This window comes from Schistocerca cancellata, chromosome 1 (assembly GCF_023864275.1).
Source record: "Schistocerca cancellata isolate TAMUIC-IGC-003103 chromosome 1, iqSchCanc2.1, whole genome shotgun sequence".
NCBI lineage: Eukaryota > Metazoa > Arthropoda > Insecta > Orthoptera > Acrididae > Schistocerca > Schistocerca cancellata.
This window is the reverse complement of record NC_064626.1, coordinates 947,582,169-947,589,891: the sequence shown is the minus strand read 5'-3', so window position 1 is coordinate 947,589,891 and position 7,723 is coordinate 947,582,169.

The following is a 7,723-nucleotide window of genomic DNA, read 5'->3' as shown; positions in this document are numbered from 1 at the left end:
TTTTACCACTTATACAATAGCATAGAATGTCTGATAAGTAGTAAAGCAAGTTTTAAATGTAGTGTAGAATGATTTCTTCTGGATAAGTCCTATTTAATAGACGAATTTTTATTTAAAAACTGGTAAAGCGAAGAAAATCTAGCTATAAGTGTGTAGAGTTCTATTAATAGGACTGAGGAATATGTTGATTAACGTTAAATTTGGTCCATTTATAATTTGTGGATAGGCAGCATGTAGCCATCCACTTAAACTAATCATGTAAGCGTATCCGGTAAACTGTCTCGTTGCACTGCGGCGGGGCGGGGTCGGTCGTCTGTTGTTAACGCTATCGTTCGGTCCACCTACCTCGATAGGATTCTTGCCGATGTCCCTTCACTCTGTTGTAGCAGTTGCTAGGCAGTGTAAAGCAGCGTTGATGAAACCGCTATCTAATACCTACCACGCAGAGGCTGCGTAACTCTGGTTGAAATTCAGTTCCTGAAAGTTCATGATTAAAAATTCGGGCGTTCGGAATATTCAGTCTACTTACAGAAAAGCGTTTAAAATTAGATTAACTCTTTTTTTTTATTTATACTGAAAAACCTGAAATGGCTATCAAGTCCGTATTTAATATGGTGAAACGTTATCAATGGAAGTTTACTGTCTGTATAACAAATATTCACTCGAAAAGCAGCCAGAATTTTAGCAAGTCCGACACGAGTAATTTTCACGTTCTGCCAGTCACAGACCCACAACTATTCGTGAGTTAAACATTCGGTCGTTTCAGTGTTCTTCTTCGTAAGAAGTGCTCACCAAATTATTCTGTAGAGAGCACGAAACACGCCATGCGGAGTTGTTACTACGACCAGGAAGTTCACACGCTCATATCTCTCAAACTATTTAACGTAGAAACACCAAACTTTCATTAAGATGTTCATAACTCCAGTCGCTTCAGTCACGATATGTTCGAACCGAAATTAGCTCACTATTTCCTCATCTTACAGGGTATTTTTAAGGAGCGATATAACATCGTGTTATCCGTAGGTCGGCTAGCAAACGACTCTCTCGATGTACTTCCTCTCTACCCACTTCTCTATTAGCTGATCTAATCTACCAATCAGAATGTTCCTTCCTGATCATTCTCGCGGCAAATCTTTCCTTCTCCAATCACTAATTTGATACTAATTAATGTCAGCAGAACTTCATTTTCGCGTGTTATGTTTAATCAAAATAAGCAAAGTGCGAAATATTCTTCAAATTGATAAATACACTTATTCTGCCTCTAACTTCCATTCTGGCTGCTTTTATACAAAAGCATGCTCACACAGACATACGTCACCTACATCGTGGTTGGAACAGAACTTTCCTACGGTTCTTTTGTACAAGGTTTTACGTAAAATGAAATATTAAATTTTAACGTAAGTCCCATATACACTCTCTCAATCATTCTCATGTACTTACACAACAAAATATAATCAAATAATAATTTTGACCGATTTTTGTATTACATAATGCAAAGTGCCTAAATTATTAAAAAGAAAATTCTAATTAATTTATTTTTATGCACTGACAACTTTATAATGGCTACAAATGATAATGAAAGTCAATCTGTTATTGCTCCTAACTTGTTTTTAAAAACAAGCGTAGGTTTGAGAACTTTTAGGTAATTCTCTTTATCTCTGAAATTATAGCAAATAAAAATTTGAAATTTTGACAGCAACATTAAGAACAAAAAGCTGTGTACCAAATTTGAACAAAATCGGATAATAATTAATATGGATTATTTACATTCGTAGAGGGTATGAATCTTTGTATCGGTTGAATGTTACGCTATGCAATGCTCACGGCAGGCAGCGTCATCGAAAAAAAAAAAGAAAGAAAACATAGCCATCCTGTAGCCACCGCACTAGGGGGCTGCGTGCCTTACTGCAACGAATGTCATCTCGTAATAACTTGCTGCGTTACAGCTCATCCTTTCGATAGAAAAAAATTAAATGATATATGACACACGTACCTAACTAACTTTTCCGTTTAGTGAAAAACATAGTAAGAGCGTCCAAATCACTTGACTAGTTTCAGTTCATACGTGGCCGAGGTTGTGCTCAAAACATTTCAATCAAATCTTATGATATTTTCTTGCTATCTAAATGGAGGCAATAAGAGTCATTTTTTGACTAGTAGTTAATTATGCTACTGAGAGTCAATTAAAAAATCAAGCTGCTTAAATTAGTGAAATAAAATTTTAGTAGACGTTGCCTTCATATATCATACGGAATTAAAATAATACGTTTAAAAATATAAGTATGTATTGCCCAAAGTTAATCTGTGCTACGCCCCGCTCAATCTTAAACTGTCCCTGCCTCAAACTTTGGAGCAAGAGGTGGTGATCAAGACTTCGCGATGCTAGTGCCCTCCCATAGAAGTGCAAATTCTAGTGAAGCATTTACGACGTCGCCCTCGGAGGTGGAAGCCCTGAGCGTACGGTGCAATTAGCCCGACGCTCGAAGTCTCTTCCATCATCTCTCAACAGCACTGGTAGGGTATCGATCGCCAGTTTCTTTCCACGTCGAATCGAAAACAGTTCTCAGCTTAACGTCCGGAAGTTAAAGATGTAATTAAACAATAGTCTGTCAAAATAGGGAGTGCTAGAGAAGAACTGCCAGCAGCTACTTAAACAAAGCACTTTCTCAGTTTACGATGGAAAGGAGCAACGTAGTCCGTAGGAGATGAGAAAGAAGGAAGGAAAATTGGGTTTAACTTCCCGTTGACATCGAGGTCATTAGAGATGGAGCACAAGCTTGGATTGCTTCAAGAATGCGGAATGAAACCAGCCGTGCCCATTCGGAAGAACCTTCCCAGCATTTGTGTGGAGCGATTTGTGGAAAACACAGAAAGCCTAAATCTGGATGCCTGGATGCGGATTTGACCGTCGTCCTCCCGTGTGCGAGTCCAGTGTGCGAACCCCTGCATTACCTCACTCGTTAGGAGATGAAGTGCTAGAATCTCATACTTTATATGAAACAGACAGAAAAGAATTTATTTTATTATTTATTAATAAAAAACGTATATTTAATTTATGTCAAGATGAAATACTTGTGCACACAGTCTGCCTTTAATCGCGTTTGTCTCAAAGTACTTCAGCAAGGAAGCAAATGATCTCGATGTTGAGCATTTGCGAGCTACGGGTACGCACACACGCGCACACACGCGCGCGCACACCTACAAATAGCTATACTTGTTGCAAGGAAATAAAAATTACTTTTATCCCACAACAATCAACAGGACCCCATTGTTCCATGCACTGCTCTTTTCCGAGCACATGCAGAGCAACAAAGAGACTTTACTGAAGAATTTATTAATAAATACACTTGAAGGAAGTATGCATGTAAGTTAATAGTAATTTTTTGATGTCGTAAGATGCGCATTTAATACTTGTATCGTTTAGTTCTACACGCGCATCCTCGTCAGAGATGCTGCACTGACCGGAGATTAGTTAGGTCGTCTTTGCTCTGCGAAGATGCCCGGGTTGATCGCGAGAAGAAGAGATAGGGAGTTGTAGCAGGGTGTCGTGGCAGTGAGCTTGTACAGGAAGGACGCTGAACATGGGCTTTCGGGAATTATTTTACTGATATTATGGAAGATATTATTATCACAAAAGGAATATTATCGTTATACGTGGAATGAGATGGATCGACCAAGATAGATACGAGGGTTTTTCGGAAAGTAATGTCCGATCGGTCCCGAAATGGAAACCACAGTGAAAATCAAAAATGTTTTATTTTCAACAGTTAGTTACCTCTTCCAGCTACTTCTCTACATAGTCGCCGTTCCGACTGGGGCATTTGACGTAGAATTGTACCAACTTTCCAGTACCTTCGCCATAGAAAGCAACTGCGTGTGCTTTCCGCCAATTCTCTATGCTAATGTGTAGCTTGTTATCTGTGCCAAATTATGTCTTCATAACCAGTGATATACATGAGAACAGAGATGAAAATCAGAGGGAGCCAAGTCTGGGCTGTATGGTCGGTGATCAAACGCTTCCTATCGAATGCGCTGCAGGAACGCCCTCATTGCCCCTGCATTGGGTGGCCGAGAACTGTCACGAAGAAGGAGATGCATGACAGTTACGTTGTGTGGGATACATGAAATCAGGTCGTATCTCTCACAGCCATTCACACTTCGCGGGACTAAGTATTTTCCAGGCACCCATACTTGCTCACTGTGCGCTCAGATTGAAAAGAGCGACTTGACGCTCATAATGCTTTTATAGCCAGGCACAACACCATTCCTTACATTTATAGAGAAAAGGTTAACCAGGAAACTGAATATACGCTCCAGTAAGGAATCCCTGACATAGCAGCTAGTCCTTACAACGTTGACTGAAAACAGATAGCTCTCTCAGACTTGTTCTTAATGCGAGACAAATTGAAAAGGTTATTGTACCGGAAACAGGCAGACCTCTAACATTGAGTCAGTTACTTCAGAAATTTCGTGGTGTTACCATATTTTTCGCTCTTGACTTGAAATCAAGTTTACGTCCAAATTGTAGTAAATTAACAGGCTTTTTAGGTTATTGAATTTACTACCAATTTTGCAAACTACTTGTTGGTTTCAATATGCTATCAGCAGCTTTTAACACAGGTCTGAATTCCATTCTCCTGGTAGATTTAAGGAGCAGAATTATGACCTAAGCAGAGAAAACTTGGTACCACCACAACAGCACTTTGAACTCTTTGTTAGAAACCTTTTCGAATCATGGAATCCGTGTCGATTTAAATAACTCCGAATATGGTAAATATTCTATTAATTTTTTAGGATAATTATTTCAGCTTCCGGCACGCAACTCAATCCAGATAAACTTCAGGCAATTCGTAATGTTACAGTTCCAGCAACAAAACACCAAGTCAGAAATTTCATAGGTTTCATAAATGGCTTTCATCGCTTCATTCATTACAAGGTTCTTTACACTCCGTGATTATATCACTTAAGTGGCGAAAACACAAATTGGTCTTGAGACGAACAGGTACGGGGAGAATTTTGTACAATGAAACAGGTTTTACTGTATGCCCCTTTTACTTTCTCATCCTGACTTTTCTTGTGTCTCCTTGTAAGTTGGCTGTTTAGGTTTTTATGTTGGTAACGCCACGTAGCGCTCCATATGAAAATCACTGACTGTGGTGTGTGAAGGCTGTGGTTGGTTTGCATTGTTGGAGTATGTGCTATTGTAGTGTTGGGCAGTTGGCTGTCAACAGCGCGTAGCGTTGCGCAGTTGGAGGTGAGCCGCTAGCAGTGGTGGATGTGGGGAGAGAGATGACGGAATTTTGAGAGCGGACGATCTGGACGTATGTCTATCAGAGACAGTAAATTTGTAAGACTGGATGCCATGAACTGCTATATATATTATGACTCTCGAACACTATTAAGGTAAATACATTGTTTGTTCTCTATCTAAATCTTTCATTTGCTAACTATGCCTATCAGTAGTTAGTACCTTCAGTAGTTAGAATCTTTTATTTAGCTGGCAGTAGTGGCGCTCGCTGTATTGCAGTAGTTCGAGCAATGAAGATTTTTGTGAGGTAAGCGATTTGTGAAACGTATAGGTTAATGTTAGTCAGGGCCATTCTCTTGTAGTGATTATTGAAAGTCAGATTGCGTTGCGCTAAAAAATATTGTGTGTCAGTTTAAGCACAGGTAATTAGTGTAGCTATTGTTTATTGCTAGCATGTAATTGTAGAGAGAACCTTCTTTGTAGTTGTAGTTTTTCATTGTTGTACAGTAAAACAGTTTTGCACCAAGTATTTCGCAGCTGCGCTTGCAATTAACTAGATATTATTTTCAGTGCTATGCTAATGTTTTTTCTTATTTTGCTCTTCAAATTGTGCTTTTATGTGTTATCGTGTGAAATATTGCGATAATAATGGCGTGTGAAAAACGTAATACTAGGCTCAAAAGTAAACTGAGAAATGACGGTGAAGACGAAAGCACTGTGTTAGCGCCACCGGGTAATGAATTAACTAATGTTCAAAGTAGTAATTTGGTAATTGTGCATAGGGAAATAGAGCGGGCTGCAAATAATGGTGTAAACAGTGAAACAATTAGTCAACAGGGAAGCATTATCGATCGATCGGTCGGCAACAGCTCGCCTCAGGAATCCGAAATGACAGGACACAATCTTGCAAATACTGTAGATTCAGGTTTTGCGTCCTCACCGTTTTCTCAAATAAGTCAAGACATATTTTCTGCTTTTCAAAATGCGAATATTTCCGGTTCAAATGCACTGCCAAATAGCACTGACGAACATGTTTCAGACACCAGTGCATTGTTATTACAGTTAATGCAACAAATGGGACAAAGGCTACAAAAGTTAGACACAACTCTTCAACAAAATCAGAAACAAATGGGACAAAATCTTCAAAAGTTAGACACGATGGAACAAAATCATAGACAAACACAGCAACAGCTTCAAAAGTTAGACTCATTGGAACAAACACTTGAACAAACACGTGAAGATTTAACTGCTGAGTTACTTAAAATCGAATCGAAATGTCAAAGAGTCTGTAATGACGTAAAAACACAAATTTGTGAGCATTTCCAACCTATTTTTTCGCGTCATGAAAATGCACTACAGAATCACGAAGCAGCCATAAAAGAACTGCATACTATTGTTCATGAAAATCACGACACCTTGCAAGCTAAAATTGACTCAGTTGCATCTACCGATTCGGTTACGCAACATGCAAAAACTCAGGAAAACTTAATGGACACAGTAGACACGATTTCAACACAAATGGACACCCTGAAACTTGGTTCAGAAAAACACACTGAGGAAATCTGTTCACTATCGGAGAAAGTAGCCGAACTTTCGGATCAGTTCACTACCTTATCTACAAAAGTAGATGATGATATGAATGACATAAGACCTGTAGCCTTCACTGTCACAGTACAGTATGAACACATTAGAAAATTCAAACAAAATCAAAATCAAATCAATACACAGTACATAAGAGAAATCCGGGAAGCGCAAGATCAGTTGACACAGGTAATACAAGAATTATATATTTCAGAGGACACTCGCGCTCCAGTACGAGAAGAGGGACATAGAAATATGGAACAGCCACAAAATAATAACACAAGGCATTTCGGAAATTATCAAAGAAATTGGCAAGGTACACCGAATTTTGAGATGGAACCGCCGAAACGACGTAACAGTGACCGATATGCGACTCGCCGACATGATGATTTTGACTATAAGCTGTTCATTACTACACGTAAATTCAAAACATTTAAGAATTCTGGAAACGACATTCATCCACAAGCATGGCTCCATCAATTCTCTCGTTGGTTTCCTCCGAACTGCTCATTGGAGCACAGGTTAGAATTTATGTGTGGCTATTTAGAGAATGAACCAGCTGTAAGAATGCGATTGGTCATTCACGATTGTCACAGTGAAGGAGAATGTTATCATGCCTTCGTCTCAGCATATTGGCCTCAAGCTACACAAGACTGAGTAAAACATAGCATCATAATGATGAAACATTTCGAACAATCTGAATTTTCCAGTCTCATGAAATATTTTGAAGACATGTTGCACAAGAATCAGTACCTGTCAAACCCATACAGCCCCTCAGAACTCATCCGCATTTGCTTAATCAAATTGCCTGAACATTTATGGCATATTATTTTGGCAGGACGTTACAAAGACGACACTGAAGCTTTTCAGGGACTGTTACAAGAATTGGAAATC